The sequence below is a fragment of the Periophthalmus magnuspinnatus genome, chromosome 7 (genome assembly GCF_009829125.3).
Source record: "Periophthalmus magnuspinnatus isolate fPerMag1 chromosome 7, fPerMag1.2.pri, whole genome shotgun sequence".
Lineage (NCBI taxonomy): Eukaryota > Metazoa > Chordata > Actinopteri > Gobiiformes > Gobiidae > Periophthalmus > Periophthalmus magnuspinnatus.
The window spans coordinates 25,365,224-25,385,645 of NC_047132.1; the positions used below are offsets into that span (position 1 = coordinate 25,365,224).

General features: G+C 39.4%; 1 protein-coding gene across 2 annotated transcripts in view; it reads left to right on the forward strand.

The window, feature by feature from the left end:
• The window catches only part of LOC117374184 (chemokine-like protein TAFA-2), an 84,528-nt gene that overhangs the window by 1,166 nt on the left and 62,940 nt on the right, over positions 1 to 20,422 (forward strand). Inside the window, exons 1-2 of one of the 2 annotated variants that reach the window (XM_055223138.1) lie at positions 8,657 to 8,857; positions 8,958 to 9,118. The exons of the other annotated variant lie outside the window; for it this stretch is intronic. The gene's annotated coding sequence lies outside the window, so the exon portion shown is untranslated. Of the gene's footprint in view, positions 1 to 8,656; positions 8,858 to 8,957; positions 9,119 to 20,422 lie in introns of those variants that run through there. 2 annotated transcript variants of the gene reach the window in all.

A 20,422-nucleotide genomic window follows, 5' to 3' on the forward strand; every position in this document is an offset into this window, starting at 1 on the left:
ACGTACACGCTGCTCCGCCTTTACCAGACTTATTTGGATCTCACGAGCTTTCAGATACCTACGTACCCGTGACGTGTGATCAACGTTGATCGACACTGATTGGCATTTGGCGCAGTTTCAGCTCATCTCAAACAAACTATAGTTTTCAGAAAGTAGACTGAACCATAAGAGTCTAAATGGATAATCTAGGACTCTAATATCTTAGCTTATTTAAGCAGACCTAACCTCAAAATGTCTAGTTTACTTACACTATAGCCTAGAGAAGGGTGTACATGATATGGATGTAGCCTAAGAACAAATACAAAATAAAGCCATTAAAAATACATTTATAAAATAAAATTACGCTTTAAAGGTCCTGCTCTCATAAAATAATCACCTACGGGCCACACAATCAAACCATCATTGTAAAAACATGAGCAAAAACAGACTTTGCATTTTGCAGGTGACTGTGGGGCAATTGCAGAGAAGAGGAGGGAGCAGGCGATGAAGAGTCATCTGTCATGACCAACAAGCACTTAGCTCATGGGAGAAAGGTGCACTGTGTCCTCTTCTCACCCAGGACCATGGGCTGAGAATTACTGTAAGAAAACAAACAACGACATCTTGTGGAGTGAGTGTAAGGTAGGAAAGAGTGAAAAGCGTGAGGCTGTTAGGGGTGATATTCCTTTTATCCTCCATGAAGGAGCCATCTGCTGCTTCTCAATGTTCACACTTCACTGTGACTGGTTAAATCCAGCTGTCACTCGCATGACAGAGCCTGCCCAATTGAAGAAGTAAAAAGTAGAAGTAAAAAAAAAAAGAAAAAGTATTTGAGCTTGAGCACAGGACTGCGTCAAACAAAAAAGCACAGGATATGACAATCTCATCAAAATAACAGACCGTCTCAGGATCAGATCAAAATATCTTTTTTTCTTTTTCTTTTTCCTTTTTTTTTGCCATATCGTCCAGGACTATAAGGAGGGGTGTAGTTGGAGAAACCTGTGAAAACTGGTTTCATTCCTGCTTTTATTTTAGTCCAAGATTATGATTGCAAATTTTCATAATATATTTGTTCAGTGCCACATGTGGAACAATATTCATCGAATGACGAGATACGCCACTAGAGGGAACTGAAATCCAAGTAGTACACACAACCCCCATAACATTTCTACCTGCACAGCCGGCCTCCAGCATGCATGTCTGTTGTGATTTGGGATTTCAAAATGTCGGCTGCACCTTGTATAATTTTTAATATGACATTTTGGTATATTCCCCTCCTACCCGATCTTGGCTCTGCTTCGGTTTCAACACTGTGCTATGGTGATAGACAGGTGGGTTACTCCAAAATGTTTAATATTTGGCTCCCCCTAGTGTCTTTTAAAGGCACCACTGGGAAAAAAGAGGGAAAGAGCAGAAGAGTGAGTAATCCTAGCCAATGGCCAGCCAGTGTGTATTTCCATTAATCATGAGTAGTTGTTGTCATGGGGGAATTTGGAGGTTAAAGTGATAAGTTGGGGCCATGAGATGCAGGTGGATAGGGGAAGCACAAGGGAGCTGGGAAAGATAAATGAATGAATGTAGTGTGTCCCACTGGCAGACTATATGCACACAGTGGACTGCTTTCAGTCCATTACCCTGCATTCCCTCAATGGGTTATCTGTGTACGAGAAAGAGTTTAAGGCAATTTAGCACAGTATGAAAGTGAATTCAGGCCAAAATAGTTTTATGTTACGAACTTTCTGGTAATGGAGAGCTGCATTAGCATAGAAACAAGGGACTGACAAGAGAGTGAAACTTTTATGCCTCTTGTATAATATGTAAAGCTTGTGCTAATCCATCTTATGTACTCAGCCAGAGGAGTTCGTGCATAGATGGGTGACTTCTGACTGCAGAATTTTCTATAGAGTAAGCTGCTAGTGTTCACCACACTCAATCTCCTGACTTTTGTGTCGCTCCATAAAGGTGCACTGTGTAACTTTTCTGGTGGAGAGTACGCTTGCTTATCTCTAGAAATGGTGATGGTGCTGTGGAGTGTTCCACACCATAGTAATAAACAGAGCAGATCACACAGGTGAGATATGTGGAGAGGTGAGTCCATCCAGAGGATTTTTCTATGTGTTTTGAGGAACGCCTCTCATTGTATAAAGGAAAGATATATGCTTAATGGCATACTGTGGAACATTGCAGGCAAAGTAATAATACCTCCAAAGTTGCAAAAAGTCCTTTAAAATACTTAAGGGGGAGACAAAAAAGAGCACATTTTGTTCACTCTCCCACTTTCAGTGTCATTTTAGTAACCACTTGTCCGTGAAACAAATTAGCTTGAGTTGATATTTTCTCATGCTCCTATTTAGGTCCTACTTAGACCTGATGTATTTTGGCTATAAACCCGGTGGTGCTCAAAAAGACAAATATCCATCCGTCCATCCATTTTCTTGTGCTTATCCGGGGCCGGGCCACGGGGGCAGCAGTCTAAACAGGGATTCCTAGACTTCCCTCACCCCAGACTTGTCCTCCAGCTCCTCCGGTGGGACCCCAAGGTGTTCCCAGGTCAGCTCCTTCTTTACCACGACAGTCCGATACAGTGACTGCATCACTGCAGACATTGCACCAATCCACCTGTCTACCTCATGCTCCATCCTTCCCTCACTCATGACCAAGTCCGTGAGATACTTGAACTGCTCCACTTGAGGAAGAGACAAATATTTAGGTCCAAAAAACATTGCAAGACAGAAAAAAAATCTAAATATTTATAATCATCTATGTGTGAAACTTGGACTTAATTACATCAGAATTGTATTCATATTAGGGGGACTCAAAATATAAAATGAAACTAATAAACTGACACCAATGCTTTTGAATCCATCTTTCCCATCCAGATTGAGCTTCCTTTTCTGATCCCATCTTGATAAGAACTAAAGCTGTTTATGAGATTTCCCAACACAAAAGATGTTGGATGTGAGGAGACAGACAGAAGTGTCTGAGGATTACAGAGGGGCAGGAGCAGAGGCAGATCGTGAAGAAGCAGCAGCAGAGTGGAACAGTGTAATCCCACACTTTTATGGCTCTTGTGTTTTCAGAGAAGGGTTTGGGATTATGACAGCAGGCTGTTGTATAGATAGCCCTGTATATCTCAGTGAGTGGGGCTGATTAAACTAACATCTTACATTGATGAAAACATAGGCTAGAGGCCAAACTTGAACCTCTTTTTTCTGCTGTCTTAAAAGGGCACGATGTAACCTTTTTAGTGGAAGGTACACCACCTGCTTGTTCCCATGGTGATGTTATTGCTTTGCCTGGAATGTTTCACAGTATAAGATTAAATCACTAAATCTTACTTTTAATCAATTACAACAGTACCTTGAAAGTACCAGCAAGTGACAGACATCCCTATCTGAAAATGTACATATCCAGCACCTTATAAGACGCATAGAAGCTTTTTTTGTTTTTGTTTACAAGATTACAGTTAAGAAAGCATAAAAGTTAAAATTTACCCTGATGGTTCTGCCCAAATAATTCCTATTTCCACTTGTGTTTTAATTTTCTCTGATCCAAATGAGAGAGTTACTTTTCTGTGCACACATGCTGGTTCATTTGAATATGCTTGTGTAACCGGCTCAGCTCTGTGTCTAAGAATAGTGTTGTTTCATATTGCAGACTTGAGCAGAGGTGCCCGGGTGCCATCCTGTTGTATGTGCACTTGTGAGGAGCTTGACAAGCAGGGACTAGGCATAAAGGCCTGGCATTTGGAGAAGAGAGCAGCAGTGAGCGTTGTTCTGACACATTTTTCTTCATTTCCTGTACAAAGACACGAGTGCTGTGTTTATCAGAGACTGAGAGCAGCTGTCCACTGTGTCCTTGGGCCTATAGGTGCGTGAGTGGACCACTGAAGAAGGGCATGGCTTATCACACCTATGAGTGTTTTTATGTCAAATATTTGAAGTATTTTTGAAGAATGATGAAGAGGGACTTGCTTTGGTAGAGATCTTTGTTCACTTTTTAACCCTCATGACCTTACATCTGATACTTAGAGTCTTAACAGCAGGAAACATTAGGGCTGCAATTAACAATTCTTGCAGCAGACGATTATTCAGCAATATGTTTGATTGAACCAATTTAAATTTAAAATAGGCTAAGTGAAGTCTTGTTCATAGAGAATATTCACATGTTTCATATCATTTAAAATCACAAAACATGTTCTTCCTGTCTCATTTTGATTTAACAACATCACTGACATGTGATATGTGTTAGAGTTTATTCTCCAGATAACAATTAACGATTATTAAAATAGTCAACGCTTAGTTATTGCAGCCTCATAAACGTGCTTGTGCTTGGTGTCTTCTAAAGAGAAGAATCCGACTAAAGGAGTACAGTGTGTCTGGGACATCCCTTATGTAAAATGTAATGGAAGTAGTTACCTCTAATCAGTCTCAAGTCGGCCGCATCGGGTTTTCATGCAGCCATGCAAGGCCATCAATTAGCAATGAGGGTGGAGACTGTGCTTTTATGCTCATCACAGCTTTGAAGAATTGAGTCCGTTTGAACATTTACATCTGTGAGTGAAAGAAGTGTGGTACCGACAGAGGGGCAGAGGGAGAGAGGTGGGGAGGGTGCACCCTGCTGCTATCTGCGATAAAGTGTTCTTGGCCCAGAGCAGAGCCGTCTTTTAACTCAACTTACAGCCTCTGATAAGTGATCTACTGTACCGCATTATTCCAAGTCCTGCTAGGAACTTTTCAAGTACAAAATGGCATCCTCAGCTTTTTGTAGTTGGAACAAAACTTTAAATTTCCCATGTAGACAAAATTATATTCAGAGATATGAACATAGATACACAGTGCATCAGAGCATTCACTTGATTCAGTCAAACAAGGCCGCACAGAATTATGAGACCTGCTACAAATGATATGGGAACAAACAAGCACACACACAGCCAGGTCCATCCCAGCTGCTGTTTTTCATGTGCTAATACTGCTGAGAAAGTCTGCCAAACTTGATGCATTGAAAAATACAGGTAGCTGTCAGCCAAATATTACATTACAAAGCAGAGAGGGGAAATAATGAGTCTGTTTGATGCTTTTGAATGATGATTTGGAAATGTGTCTCCAGAATGGTGTATCATAGTGGTGGACTATAATACAGTATGCTATATATAAATGACATTGCACATTTATCTTCTACTTCCATAATGCAGCACCAGAATATTAGATTTGTCAAGAGTCAAGTGAATACATTTGCTATGGTAGTTTTCCATTTATTGTAATTATTGTCAAAAACATGTCTGCATATCAAAAGCCGGAGCAGCTGCCACTTGTCTGATGGTCACAGTGATAATTATGAGGATTTGCAGAGCCACGTGTCAATCTCCACATGTGCGTGGATTATCTCATGATCCCCATTTATTCCCATCTCATCTGTCCTGTTCAGATTATTTACTCTGCATTTAGCCCATTGAAACCAATGACTAACAATAAACTAATGATAGTGTTTATGACGATCAGCATTGTTGACTAGTCAAAAAGTATTTCTGTAGTACAAATGTACAAAGAATCATAATATAAGGCAATCATTTATTTTGTGTCCATCAAAGGATGCTTGGACATTAAAAGCAAATAGGGCAGTCTTGCATGAAATATGACCTCTGTATTGCAACATTATTCAAGATGAAGTCAAAAGTGTAAAATATAGTCCTGGAACAGCACTTGTAAATACCACTGACCTACATGTACAAAGTAAACGTAATCTACTATATTTGCATAGTGCAGAGGTGGAACACAGTAAAAATAGTACTAAAACTACTATACGTAAGTACACATTTTAGGTATCTGTACTTTACTTAAGTGCATTTTAAAGTGGATACCTTTTACTTTTACTTTACTACATTTGAGAGCAGGTATCTATACTTTCTACCCCACTACATTTTCGAACAGGCTGAAAAGTAAAATGCATTTTTAATTTTTATCTGAGATCTGCTGAAAAGCTGAAGGGTTTATTTTTAACACATTCATAATTTAAGCAAACTAAAATACAAATAAATACAGCCAGGAAAAATAAGAACAACTATCGATTCAGTTGTTTCTGTTGAACAAAATTCAATACAAATCTTTATCAAAATCAATACATTTGAAACCTTATAAGACTTAAAAATATCTGCAAAATACTTGTATTTTTTTTATCTTCAAGGACATTTTTAAACAGGTACTTTAATGCTTTTACTTAAGTAGATTTTTCATTTGATACGTTTACTTGAGTATTTTTTTGTACTTTTACTTAAGTAACAAAACTGAGTACTTCTTCAACCACTGACACGGTGTAGCAGAGTAAATGTCAGTATTTCACTACAAAAATGGAGGCATGTTGTTGCAAAGCTGCTCTCTCGGGACACCCTCTATCTTCTCGTGACAGAAATGCACTGGGGCCTAAGCCTGGACCATTTCAAATGTGCAGTGGCACTGGAAGGCCACCAGGCTGAGAGTGTGTGGGCCGTGTGCAAAATGCCATCGATCCCACTGGAATCAGACTGATTTTTGATGCCTTCCAAGCAGATCTGGGATGGCTCATGCATGGGTTTCTGTTTGTTATCTAACAGTGCACATGCAGAGTTTGAAAGAGCTGCCAGCAAATGAGGCAGAGGACCAATCCCGCATGTAGGTTGTAACCGTGAAAAGCAGAATTGGATTGAAAAATATACGGAATGAACAGTGTTGAAACAAAATAAATGATGAAATATTTGATAAATGTCACATAACACACACAACACAATGGAAATAAAATGAAATAAAAGGTTAAAAAAAAGAAAAAAGAAAAAAGAAATATCAATCAAGATGAAAGTAATAACTAAGTTCATATAGAATTATTTCACAGGTTGCCTCATGTTCTAAATTTGAATGACGTTATGATTTTAGATGTATGGCCGGGGGTTGTATATATTTCTACGAGAGGTTCACAGTTTCTAAAAGATATATTCTTATCACCTACAAATGTTGAACCATACATTTAGGGATTGGCTTTATAAACTGTCAGGTCTAATCGGGTCTATGAATAATGGCACCACTTTCTGTTTTTGTTTCATGTGGATAGGCCCAGTCATTACAAAGTTATTAACCATAAACCAGCTCCACAAATCTGCCATCTGACAAATTCCACTGTAGAATTCTGTCCTCCAGCTCTAGAGGAATTCTATGAAGGGATGACAGAAAATCACAGCAATCTTGTCATGCTTATCAAATGGGTCTGTAGCCAACATTTTTTCAATGAGAACACCACAAAATTTTGACCAATGATGCTACAATGATGCCATATTTAGTCAAACTGAGATTTCTGGTGTTTGGAAAGAGTCTGACAAAGCTGAAAAACAGGAAGCTTTGGCGTACTACAGAGATTCCGTCAACAGATCGGTGCAATGAGGAATTCAAGTACACGCTGGTTGGTAAAAAAGTGCAAAGAGAAGAGAGGAAAGGGAGGCTGAAGGAGCGGAGACCTCAGTGATGGTAACTCTTTGTCAGTGTAAAGGATTAGCTCACCGGCTGGAATGATGTACGAGTGGCAGCGGGCCTCCACGCACACACCCCCACTATGGATCAATTACCCTGTCAGCCATGTGCGCAACCATACATCATCACCTCGATTACATCTCGCACAAGCTTTGTAAAAATACACTATCCTCACACCACAGCAGCAGCAAGCCTGACTTCTACAACTTTCTCCCCAAGCAAGAGACTTCACAACAAAGTTTACCCCCTGCCTAACTTCTATGGCCTTAATACCTTCTGCTGACCATCTGTTACCGGGGACACTAGGGGGAAAACTAGCCCAGCGTATCGCACACAGACACAGGGCCAGTGGGGTATAGCCTCCTCAAATGAACTGCTATGGAAAAAGTCATTTGTAGAGATTTTTTTTTAGGAAGTTGAAGACACACACATACAGACAGTGGCAGGTCGGGCTGGCTGAGAACAGTGTCTATCACTCTCTCAGTGGCGAAGAAATCTGGGGGGAAATGGATACAGCTAAAGTGAGTTCAATTTAATTTGAACTTCACACAGCTCAGTGGAGGGGGAGGGGTGTGGGTGTGTGTGGGTGAGCCAATATTGTTTTGTCCTTCTTCAAGTGACAAACATTTCCGACTATTTCCTCCTGTCCTGTCCCCTGAGAGAGTACGCAGACACATCCGGAGCAGGGCAGATGGAATATTTCAACTGTTTAAAATTCACCAATCCTCATTTTGTAAGACATTCTGACTAGCAGATATTCTAGGAGTTATGAGTTTGTTTCTTTTGCCTTATCTCTAATTCTCTTAAGAATAAGGAATTACAATATGTCATAGTTATGATGAATCTAAATATCAAGTACACCTTATGTCACCTTTTGGTTATTAAAACATCATTTTGAGTTCAAATGACACAATGTGCTATAGTCGTACCACAGTTTGAAAACCAGTGTATTATGTGTTGTCTGTGGAAGCTTGTGTTGACAGAACACACTCATATCATGTATCCTGAATGTCCTGGTGCAGAACATATGGGGGGCTCTTCTCTTTACTGTATCATTTACATGAAGGACGCTCTCGTTCTGCGCTGATCCTTATCCTACCGCTAGGGTGCGCTACTCTACTTCAGAGATGAGCGTTTAGCTGCAGCAGGAGAACAGACAGGCGCGCACTCCACTCAGCCCGAGTCTCCGTCCGCATCGCACCTCTGTCCCGCCACTTGAACTCCACTTTAAACAGGAAACCCAAACATAAAAAACGCATTAGTCTGGGCCCGGATCTTTTACGGTTTTCGCCGTGGGTCAATAACTAAGTTTCCGTTTCATGCTGGTGCGCTCAAGAGGAGAAGGGGAGGCACGGAACTTTGAGAGAACAAGCTCTTAGCAAGGAGTAAGCAGCGCGTGGAGCTTCCATCTCTCCACGGGTTTATTTGTCTGTTTCCAGACCACCGAGGTGGATAGGGATGGAATAACTTTTCCTGCTTCTATAGAACAATCCGGAGTGCGAGCGCGCGCGGAGGACCGAGAGACAAGAACCGTTGTACGTTTTTGGAGACGGGAATGCCAGGCTGTCCTCCGTGTCGGAGAGCTTAGCGGCTATGAGGAGAGAGCTCTACCGGCTGGGCTGAACGACACCACACCGCACCAACAGGTAGGTGCCCCCGCAGCGTCTCAAATCCCTCTCAGCCTCAGGTGTGAATTACAAAGATCCTGGAAGGCTCAAGAAGACTCCAACAGCCCATTACGCACCAAAGGGATTCGATTATGCTGACTTTTTTTTATCTGACAAAGCAGGCTATAGACTAACTATTTGCATGTGTGCTTTAACTTATAATAATGGCATTCAATGGAAAAGAAAAATGAGCGCGATTGTCTATATGTTACACAGTTTCCCTCCATCCCAAAGACACGCGCACGCGGTGCGCATAGTCTTTGCATATTTGAGCACATATCATGGATTCTGTTCGCTTTTGTCGGTTTTTATGACTGCAAAGCTGCTGTCCCAGGGTCTTTGCCTTCTTTCCTATTGTATCTTCACTGAAGAAGCTCACGAACACAATGTGATAAATATCCCGTGCACATTCCTCTCCTGCTGAACGCACCTTTAAGCCACGGTGTGACGCACAGCTACTTGTCATTGTCATCACATTTAAAATAGTTGCAGCAGATTGTGCGTTCTATATACAGTACAGTGCGGCTGCGGGGGAGCCCTCAACACACGTATAATGAATGAGGAGAACATGGTCTGTGCACATTTGTGGGCTTCAGCAGCACCTCACCTCATCTTTCATTCTTAACAGTCTTGGTGAAAACTTATTGGAAACATACAAGACATAAATAGCGCATTCTATGAACGGCTTTGTGTAGTTGTAAAGGTCTTGTCGGTGACTGTGGTGTGTAGCTGGTTGGACACTGGAGTGTGTTGGATTATAGCAGTGATTGTGTTCTGTCACGCTCTTGTGCTGAAGCTGCAGAGGCTGGGCCATGACTGAGAGGATGAGGGCAGAGAGGAGTGGGCTGATCTGGAGGAGGTTTGTGCTCAGGATCAAAATGACATTTGGAGACACATTAAGGAGGAAGTGTGTCCAATAATGATGCATGCAATGAAATTATGATGTACACATTTGCAGTACTCCCAAATAAATAAGACAACCTGGATGAAAAACAGAACAAACCCTAGTCTCACTGTGAGAGATGAAGTGTAACAATATATGACTCCACATCTTTGTTAGGCTGCCCAAGATATGGCACAAGTTAGTTATCAGTTTAATTTTATTATCTAATAATCTAATGAAATGTAATTTATGAAGTACTTGCACGGTGTTTGTCAAACTACTGTGTAATGATATTTGTTTTCCATTTGTTGCTATGCTAATGTGGTTTGAGCAAGACTTATAACCTATCAAATAACTTTAAAACCATTTCTGTATGCCTTCTCCAGTCTACGCACATTTCTCCTAAACCTTTATTCATTCAGGTAGGTCTTTTTTATAACAACGACCTGGTCAAGAGTCAGTAGTGCAAGACTTAAACGAAGAGCAGCACAGCGAATACAATTAATAATCAGGCCTGTCACGATAACACATTTTGAAATTCGATATATATTGCTGAAATAACTATACATGATAAACGATAATATTCAAACCAAACCATAAAGCAGAATTATCCCCCCAAAATGTATTCTAAATGTACAATATTAAGAGACATGAGCTGAAATAACTAAACAGCAGAATGCAACACTTAAGTAATTAGTTTGTATTTATAATGAGTTATAAAAGTTATATATACAACCTTCTACAGCTCAGGTCTTATCACATTGCAAAAAAAACAAAAAAAAAAACAAAAATATTGTTCCATCTGTCATGTATTGAACAATAAATCAATATAGTATTCATGGTGACAGGCCTTTGCATAATAAATTAATACAAAACAATAAATAAAACATCTCATCTTTCACACATTAGACTATTTGCAATAATGAGTCTGAAAGCATCACTTAAAAACAAGTGCACTCATCAGAAACTAATCTCTTAAAACTAGACAGAACCACAGACAGAGACAAATCTTCATTATTTTTAGTCTTTCATCTTCTCAAAAATGGCTTCTCTTTTTGTTGTGTTCCCTCCATTCCGCACTGTGCCCTGTGGATCGTATGAGACAGAGCCACCCGGATATAATAAAAAGTACAGTCCGTGTTGCATTTCTCCCGCTGTAGCTGTATAGGATAAAAATGAAAAAAGAATGAGGTATAGAAGTGAAAAACCGGGCGCGCGCACACACACACACACGCAGGCAGAGACACACACACACACACGCAGTAAGAAGAACAAATGCAAGGGAAAGCTACTGGGGATAAATAAAATAAATAAAAATCTGGTGTCCTATAAAAGGTGTTGGCGATCTCATTGGCGGTTTGCAGCAGAGTGCGGGGTGTTCTGGGGCCTCGGGGGGGACAAGGAGCCAGTCTGAATGTGTGTAACCCACATAAAGAAATTGTTTCTGGGAGATCGCGCCCCGTAAATTCATTCCTTGCCGGCAGCTGTGTTCTTATCCCTCCTCCCAAAGGTGAGCCATAACATCCAAGCACATATATTTTTTTGCTACGGTTTCCAAACCAGCGTTCTCTCCTTTTCCACTTTTCCACTTTTTCATGCTGTATTTGTGTATGCATTTCAGACTAAGATGCACATACACTTGCACACAATGTTTCTTTCCCCAAATGGGACAGCAGTGGTGACAGCTAATGACATCAGGACTTGTAGAACGCCGGGGTACAGCCTGAGCAAACTCCATTACTGCTTCAGTTATACAAGTCTACATAGGTCATACATAGGTTGGGAAGGCAAGCCACTGTTTACTCAGCCCCTGTGCGCCCCCAGAGCTGGTGTATAAGGCGAGCAGAAGAACTTATGCAGCCCAGTCGTGAGGTTTTGATAACAAATAACAAAAGTGTGATATTTTGAGGGAGAAAATATATCTGCTAAACAATAATATTAAAATGTATTTATGCCACTGACTTTTGTATCAATAATGAGTCATAGCAGTTATGTATTCCACTCTCCACAGCTCAAATCATATTGTAATGCAGAAAAATAACATAACCCTGCGTCTACAAAGATATAGTAATTACTGTGACAGGCTTTTGATATGAAGGTGACATGATATGAAGGTTGGTATACTGAAAATAGTGGCAGATTTTATTAAAGATGAATAACAACACGATCGATTAATCATGAATAATTTCCAATAACTGCAATATGCTAGCACTTACTGATAAAAAAAAAAAAAAAAAAACACACATCCAAAGCTTGAGGTGTTTATGATAAGCTTCATAGAGAAACGCCACATTTGAATTGCTTGATTAAAATAGCTCTTTTGATGAAATGAGTATATCTAAATCATGCCTTTTTAGTAATTCATTTTCTTTCATGTAATCATTTTTGAAAAGCGTAAAATACGAGTGTGTTTTTGTGTTAATGAGAATAAAAATTGGATAGCTAACCATAAATCTCATGTAGTGAAATATTATGTTATCAATAAAATCTATGTCAAAAGCCTGGAGTTACAAAACTTCAATTTGCAGAGTAATTAGCAGCCACAGTGTGAATAGTTTAGATCATGTACATGTTAACCCTAAAACATACTGTACACCATTTAACCTGCTCCTGTGGGAACATAGCATAAAGTTCTAGTAATAATACTTCTAACAAAATTGAAGTTCAGGGTATTTCTCTGTACTTTGGTGATAACTTTTCTTTTCGTCAGATGCTAAATGAGTAAATGAGAACTAATAGATGAAATGGGTTATGATCAATCACAAGATTAAGTTGCTGCCGGCTGCGTAAAATTCATTATGGGTGGAAGCACAAATGATTAGCGATTATAATTTACAGGAGTAGCGGTAGCTTTAATGTCGCAGTAAAAAGTAATTGCAATGATTATTTGGATTTATTTGCGTTCAATTTACCGTACTCAGGATTTGTCGTGAATGTTACCTTTGATGTTAAGCTTATTTTCAATTTCAAGTTACCAACAAACACGTGTTATAACCTGTATTAACAATTAACCATCATGTGAGTGTTAAAAACATGAAAACGTAGCACTTCCTGTCCGTAGAATTAGTGATTCTTTTTTTTTCAGACATGCTTGTTTAGATGCTTTACACATTTCAGCTGCTTCTTGTAGCCTTCCTCAGAAGTGACACATTGATGGTGTGGTCACATGTGTTGTAGGCTGCTTTACTTGGTTTTGTAGGGGAAGCTTACGCCCCCTACTGTCTGACGCCTTCTCCAGGACTGCATGATATGTGTGTGATAAGGTGTACGCTCCCTCATCACGAGTTAGGCTCCTCGGACCTCGTTTGCAGCTCTTGGCCTTTCTGATCCAGCGGTGGTATTTGTTGCTTTCAGCACGGATGACCCTGGCATTGTTCCAGTCCATGATGTGGTTTTGTCTCTTGCAATGGTCGGGTTTTCCTGCTTTGCTTGTTCTTTTATTGCTCTTGTTTGTCTATTGGCCATTTCTATTTCACACTCTATGGGAGCATACGCTTTATCACACACGGGATACAGTCTTGGAGAAATTGACAGACAGTAGGGGGCGTAAGCTTCCCCTACATGTAAAGCAGCCTACAAGACATGCCACTACACCTTCTGATGACGACTATAGGAAGTAAAGCTATCTGACAAAAAGAATTGCTAATTCTAAGCTCAAAACTGAAGACAGAATGAAGCTTTACCATAGACTTCATCTGTGTATCTAATGAGCTGTATGTGCTAACACTGTTCTCCATGTTTCTGTATGTGACTGCAGTGCCAGCACAATACTGTCTAATGAACGGCAGTGAAAAATAGACTAAGTGGTTGTGCAGTGGGTTAATAAGGGACAGAATAAGATAAAGCACATAAGGTACAATGAGGAGTGTGTGTTTGTGTCCAAGCTGAGTGATGAGGTGCCATGTTTTGGAGTGGAGAGCCATTCATCACACCTCATCAGTAACTCCAGGGCCCTGTCAACTCGCTGCTCTTCATTTGCACTGTTAATGACCAGCACTAGACCAAACACAAGGCTATAGAGGCTAACAGGCTAACAGGCTAACACATTGTCACTTTATGTAATTATGATTGACTTACGCTGGTGCTATGCAGTAAAGTCATTGCCAGTAAATGTGCAAACTGTGGATAACCTTTCAGCGGTGCAAGTCATGTACACACTTTTTAGTGTATTGGCCTGAAATTTCAGCACTGGCCGATATTTTGTTTTGGTCGATTTGCTGCCTAGAACATACACACAAAGCTTTATTTTAACACTTTAATACAAAGAGATTACTGCACTAAAAGAGATATACTCCTCTAGCGGTAAAAAAGGGCTGTGGGTCAGTTTGTAGTTACTAGTTAGTTAGTAGTAGTAGTTAAAATAAAAATTAGTTAGTAGTTAAGTAGTTAATTTAAATTACATAATTTGAGGAAAATAATCAAAATCGGCCCAAAAAATAACGGCAAAGCTTATTGGCCATCGGTTGCTCTGTATTATAAATGATTGACACCAGCATCACCCATGAAAAAACACATCAGTCCATCTCCAGTATGAACAACATTGTTTGAAAGAATATGTACAATTGCACTTTCTCTATACTTTCTATTTGACATCTTTGGGCTTAGACAATAAAACAGATACTAAGATAGTATAATATTCTAAGATGTAATGATAACATAACTAGTTGACAGCAAAAGGAAAAAAAAAAAAAAAAACACCCCGACTTGGCCTTCCTAATCAGTTTGAAGTGAACAGAGTCACCTGATTGCACTGTGATGTTGTGTATGGAGTTGTACGTGGCTTCATTGTCAAGTGTCCCTCAGTATTCCCGGTTCACTACGGCTCAAGGCTAAGAGGAGTGGTCCATTGCTAGTTAACAGCACTCAGACCTCAGGCTCCTGCAGCTTTATCCATCAACAACAATAATGAGCACTAATCAGAAACCGGGGCCAATAGTGAACTGTGATTAGCACTGGACTTGTGAGTGTTCGAGTCAGTGTGTCCCAGTCCAAGTCATATGCTGTTGTGTTCATTTAAGTTGTGTGTGTTCAGATGACCTGAAAGATTCAATAGACTAATGCAGAGTACACAATAACTTCTTAGTGCCACTAGTTCTTGTCCAATTGTATCTCTATGACGTTTTGCAGAGTCATGCTAAAAGGAATAAATATTTAAAGATGAGGCAGTGGACAGGGAGCTGCGGGTGGATGCCACTAACAACATGTTAAAAACAACACAAGTAAAACAAATACTTTACCAGAGGATAAGCCTGTTTCTGTGTTTAGATAGAGAGAGGTTTGTGTCACAATGATAACACTAATGCAAATTTTGAAGCATAATAAATATTAAAACAACACCACAAACTGGAGTATTCTACATATTTTTAATTAATTAGAATTTTAATAGGTGGTTTATTTTATGTTTTCTAATTTTAATAAAAGTGAGTGTTAGATTTGAGACACATCTAACTAGTGTGCTGCTGTGTACAGAACCAATTAGGTGAAAATAAAGGAACTACTGGACTAAAGGGCTAAAATGAATTGGCAGCTTTCAGATTCTAGTATGTGATGAGTTCTCCTTATTAATTACATTGTACTTTGCCATGAAATATCCAAAAAGTACATGCACAAATGTTGAACCTGATCATTTCTATCAGTGACTAGACCCTAGAACTAACTGTGTAACAACAAAAATCAGATCCAAATCAAAACAAAGAAAACAATAGGGCTAACCAGGATGCTAATAAGTGTAGAAGCACCCATTAGGGGCTTGAATGATTATGCTAAGTATGAATCAGGCGCATTTAGTGTAGCTCAATAGACCGAGCCTACAACAGTGTTTTTAGTTTCAGTGTAGTTAGCTCCTCCATTTAGATAGATATAAGGCAGTGTTCACCAGTAATCTGACCAGAACTGAAGACGCTCAGAAGATCGCATATCATTGGCCTATAAAATGTTATAATGTCATTGGAAACCCAGCAATTCTTACCTTCTGGTGTGAATCTTGCCTGAAATATTGTGTAACATTGCAAGATATGACCAAAGAACTCCAGACCATAGTGATTTTATAGAAGAGTTTTGGTTTCCGAGGCTGTAGTTTACCCTATAGGAGCGATGACATGATGAAGGTGCATTTCTTTGGATAAGTATCAGTTTGTGTATTTATTTTTATTGTAATGTACAAGTCCCAAAAAAAGAGAAAAAGAAAGTTCTAAGAAACTCCATTGAAGCCATGATCGTTGTAAGGGTTCAAATATCATATAGTTTGATCAAAGTTGGTAAATTTCTCCTTACTTGAGGTTGACAGCATTTCTTTAGAGCAGTGTTTCCTAAACTTCTGAGCTGGGAGCAAAACAGGGGCTATAAAAGTGGCCAGGCACAACATAGGGACACTAAAAACTTGAGAATAAAATAAAAAAGAAACAACATAATAAAATACCCTGCAAATCTGTCATTGCATTTCATCATAATAATTATTCTATTCTTCTATTGTTTTTGCATGTATTGGCTCATCTTTTATATCGACTAAAGACAATGAGCGCAACCTTTAAGATGAAGCGCTCCACCCATTTTCATGCTATACTTTTCTACAGTAACCCACTTTTTGTTCTTGTCCCGTATCCTGGCTGTGCTGCAGGCCTTTCCTTACTCCATTTTCATGTTTGTGTGTTTTTGTCCTTTTATCTTTCAGACTTTGATTATGTTCTCATAAGTGTAACCAGCAGCTCTTTTATGGCTGCCTAATTATGTTGGCAAAGCCTACAGCACATGTAATTACATCTAATTGTGCTATTATGTATTCACTGTGAAGCATTATGTACTTTAGGACCATAACAATAAGAGTGTGTGGTGTGGTTGTGAGGAGATTATGAGGGGATAAAGCTCACTTATGCTGCACATATTCTGACTTCATAAATACACATTTAGTTGTATTATTATGGTAAGTATTAGCTTATGGCTGGGATGGAACATAGCATCACATCAGTATTCTGCAAATGACAAATATCTTTGTATTGGAAGTAGCTTACTATGCACATGTGGTAGTGAGATAAGTACGGGCAAAGTAATGACCACATTTGACAGAAGAAGGAAAAAAAAAGTACTTCCATGGACCCCAAAATTGAAATGCAGCTTTAGGTAAATGTGCATGTCTTGCTCAAAAACATGTCAGATATAAGGCAACATACTGCTCTAGAGGCACATCTGCTAATTATAACAAAAAAGTTATTCAATTATAAACAACAGTGTCCCGTGGTGTTGTTACCCAGTATGTCTAATGCTGCTTTTGGCCATTTTAACTTTACATTGCTATTTGCCTCTCATCCCTAAAAATCTCACTGCTTCTTACTTGTCTCATTACAACCATATTTTGCTTGCTGTCACGAATACCACTCTTATTGCCTTTGGAGGTACATGTATGCTAGCTTATAGTAAACACCCATTGAAGCATCTCCACTGCGCAGCATTGGACCAGCGCACTTAATCCTCAGGTGTCACCTCCCAAAGCTGTTTTTCTCTGAGATATGCTTCACCCTGACACTTCAATAGACAAGATGAAAACAGCATGTGGGAGGGGGGCTGGTAGAAGGGGGTGCTCCTATGTGTCATGTTCTCCATAGATCGTATTGAGGGGCGCGGGTGGCTCTGCTCCTTGTGTATAAAAAAAACAGGACGACAGTGATATAAGCTGCGTGCAGGAGCTGGCAACCCATTCCACAGAACTACATCCTTAAGACTTCCACTAATCCTCTCCTAATATGAGTAATATTGTGACACTGCTATTACCCTACACAGCAAGGGGCAACGGAGAGGACAGATGCATGCAGTGTGGTGGAGGTGAAGCCCTAGCTAGCCCTGTCACAACTGCTACAGAGAAATACTGCAATAAACAATAACACTGAAACTACTTTATGCCACAGACATAAAGCAGGATAATCTCCGTGAACCAATTTTTAATAGACAGTATCATTAAAAGGCATGAGCTTCAAAACATAAATAGCTGAATGAACCAATAATAAGCCATAGAAGTTATTTATTCAACCTTCTACAACTCAAATCTTATCCTTGTACAGAAAAGTGGCCAAAATCTCCCCACTATTGCAAAGAGTATGTACACACGATAGATATTGAGCCCCGAAATATATTGTTCCAGCTTTCATATATTGAGCGATGAGTCGATATAGTAATTATTGTGACAGGCCTAGCCCCCACAGATATACAGTCAGCTTAAATGAACTGCAATATAAGAAAAAGGGAATGGATTCAAGAAGGAGCTGTCCGTGGTTCTGAACAAAACTTGTGCAGCCCCAAAGCAATAATCCAGCACTCATCTTTTCTGACACTTTTACAAACGGCATAACTTTGAAGATTTATGTTATTTTAGCCTGGTGTAACTAATCAGAGGAAAATATTTTGTAAAGCGAAGATGAAATGGGTAAATACAACTTTAAAAATGTACTTCAGTTACTTCATGTACCATTTTAGTCATACTCAGTCATCTTAGTTATAGTACTAGTTTAAATGTGATTATATTTCTAAAACACACTGTAACTATTCACTTTTATTTAAATTTCATGGTCTGATGAGGGATATCATTTGATCACTGACCTGTGAATGACACACTTCTGTCTGTCACTATCTCATCATTACTATAGCTAGAAGGGACATCGAGTAGAAGTGAAGAAATAACACATTGGACAGGCAAAATTTCATATCTTGATGAATAGATTTGAGCAGTGGTTTCAAACTGTGGTACCTCTGTGCGTCGGTACCTTGTTTTTTACATAGTATTGTGTAGTCTTATGTTAAACCTGGATTAGCCCTAGTTTAGCCCAAAATAGTCCTGCTTTAGATTCAGTTTAGATCTCGTGGCACTCAGAAGTCCTAATATTTTTATGTGTTACTTGGTGTAAAATGTTTGAGCATCACTTAAATAGCAGCTCTTTTTAAGGTAGTTTGCATTGATCAGTAAGGACCTGTGGAAGGAACAGAGCTGATGGTATGAAGCAAAATTATAATATTGATAATAATAATAATAATAATACAATTGATAATGTGGTTTTGTATAACAATTTTCAAGGCACTCAAGGACATTTTTCATTTTCTAAAGTAACTAAAGATATTTATTCTGATAACTATAAAGGTGCTTGTTGTTTTGGGGCTGCATATGTGGTAGGTAGGTGGTCATAATGTTATTCTTGATGACATATTTTTTAACTTGAATTTAAGTACATGATTTACTAAAGACTATTTCCTCGTTACAGAACTCCAACTGAAAAGTCTACAGTACTATGAGCCTGACAACCATATGGCAGCTTCACACTTGCTGTAACTACGGTATTGCTGAGGTCACTTCTGTAAAAATCCATTTGGCCAGCTGATAACAATGTTCCTTTATTTTACCAACAGCAGCAACAGCAGGAGCTGCAGTACCAGTAGCAGCAGCAACAGTAATCCACAGTTGTTCATTACTGGAACTTGTTGCTTAGAGCTGAGAGAACCCCAGGGGGATTGACAAAGATTTGTGCCAAAACCTTCAAAAAGCATGACTAAATCAACAAATGGAATCAAGAAAAACAAAACAATGAAAATTGTTATAGCAAAGAATTCACATCAAACGTGTCCAACAACAAGAAGCCAGGACTTTCAAACCATTCAAAGAACGTTTTTGTACAATTAGTGAAGGAGAAGAATGTCCTAGGTTTCTGCAGATAAACAACATTCTTTTGGCTGAGTGGAAGAGGCAGAGCCCGGCCTCTGAATGCCTACATGACTTCTAATTTTAAAGTCCTGAATTACCAAAAGACTGCTTTCAATTGGAGTGAATCTGAGGTGATTAGCATTCTGGCGAGCGCGTGCTGATGGAGGCAGAGCTGGCCTTGTGTCTTCTCCTGGGCTGCAGCTGCGAGTGAGCGGCCACAAAGAGGAGACTCATTTGTGATGCACCAGGGCTGTGGGGGAGCAGGTCACAACCAACGGGATTGTCAATTATCTCGGCTCAATATGCTGAAAATTGATTGTGTTTTAATAAGGAGGAAACCAAAAAAGTAATTGTGAAAGTGAAGAGTTTTGACAAAAGCACTACCTAGTTGAATAAGAATCTTTTTCTCTTTTGACTCTATTCTGAGGTTACCACAACAAAAGAGCAGCTTCATAGTGTACTGTACAGCTATTTGCATATTCATTTGTCATGGGTCTTTAAGCCAGAGGCCCTTCGTGTTGCTACCCTCATCATTTATCCACACTTTGGATTGGCACAGGACAGTGGCTAGTGACATCTTGGGGCTAGACAACTTTGGTCGACTTTTTAGTGAGAATATTTTGAATCTTCATTTTAGTTTGACATTAAAAGTTCCATTTAAAAAGTCCATCATAAACTTGGAAAGTGTTTATTAAGCATTTATTTATTTGTGATTCAAAAA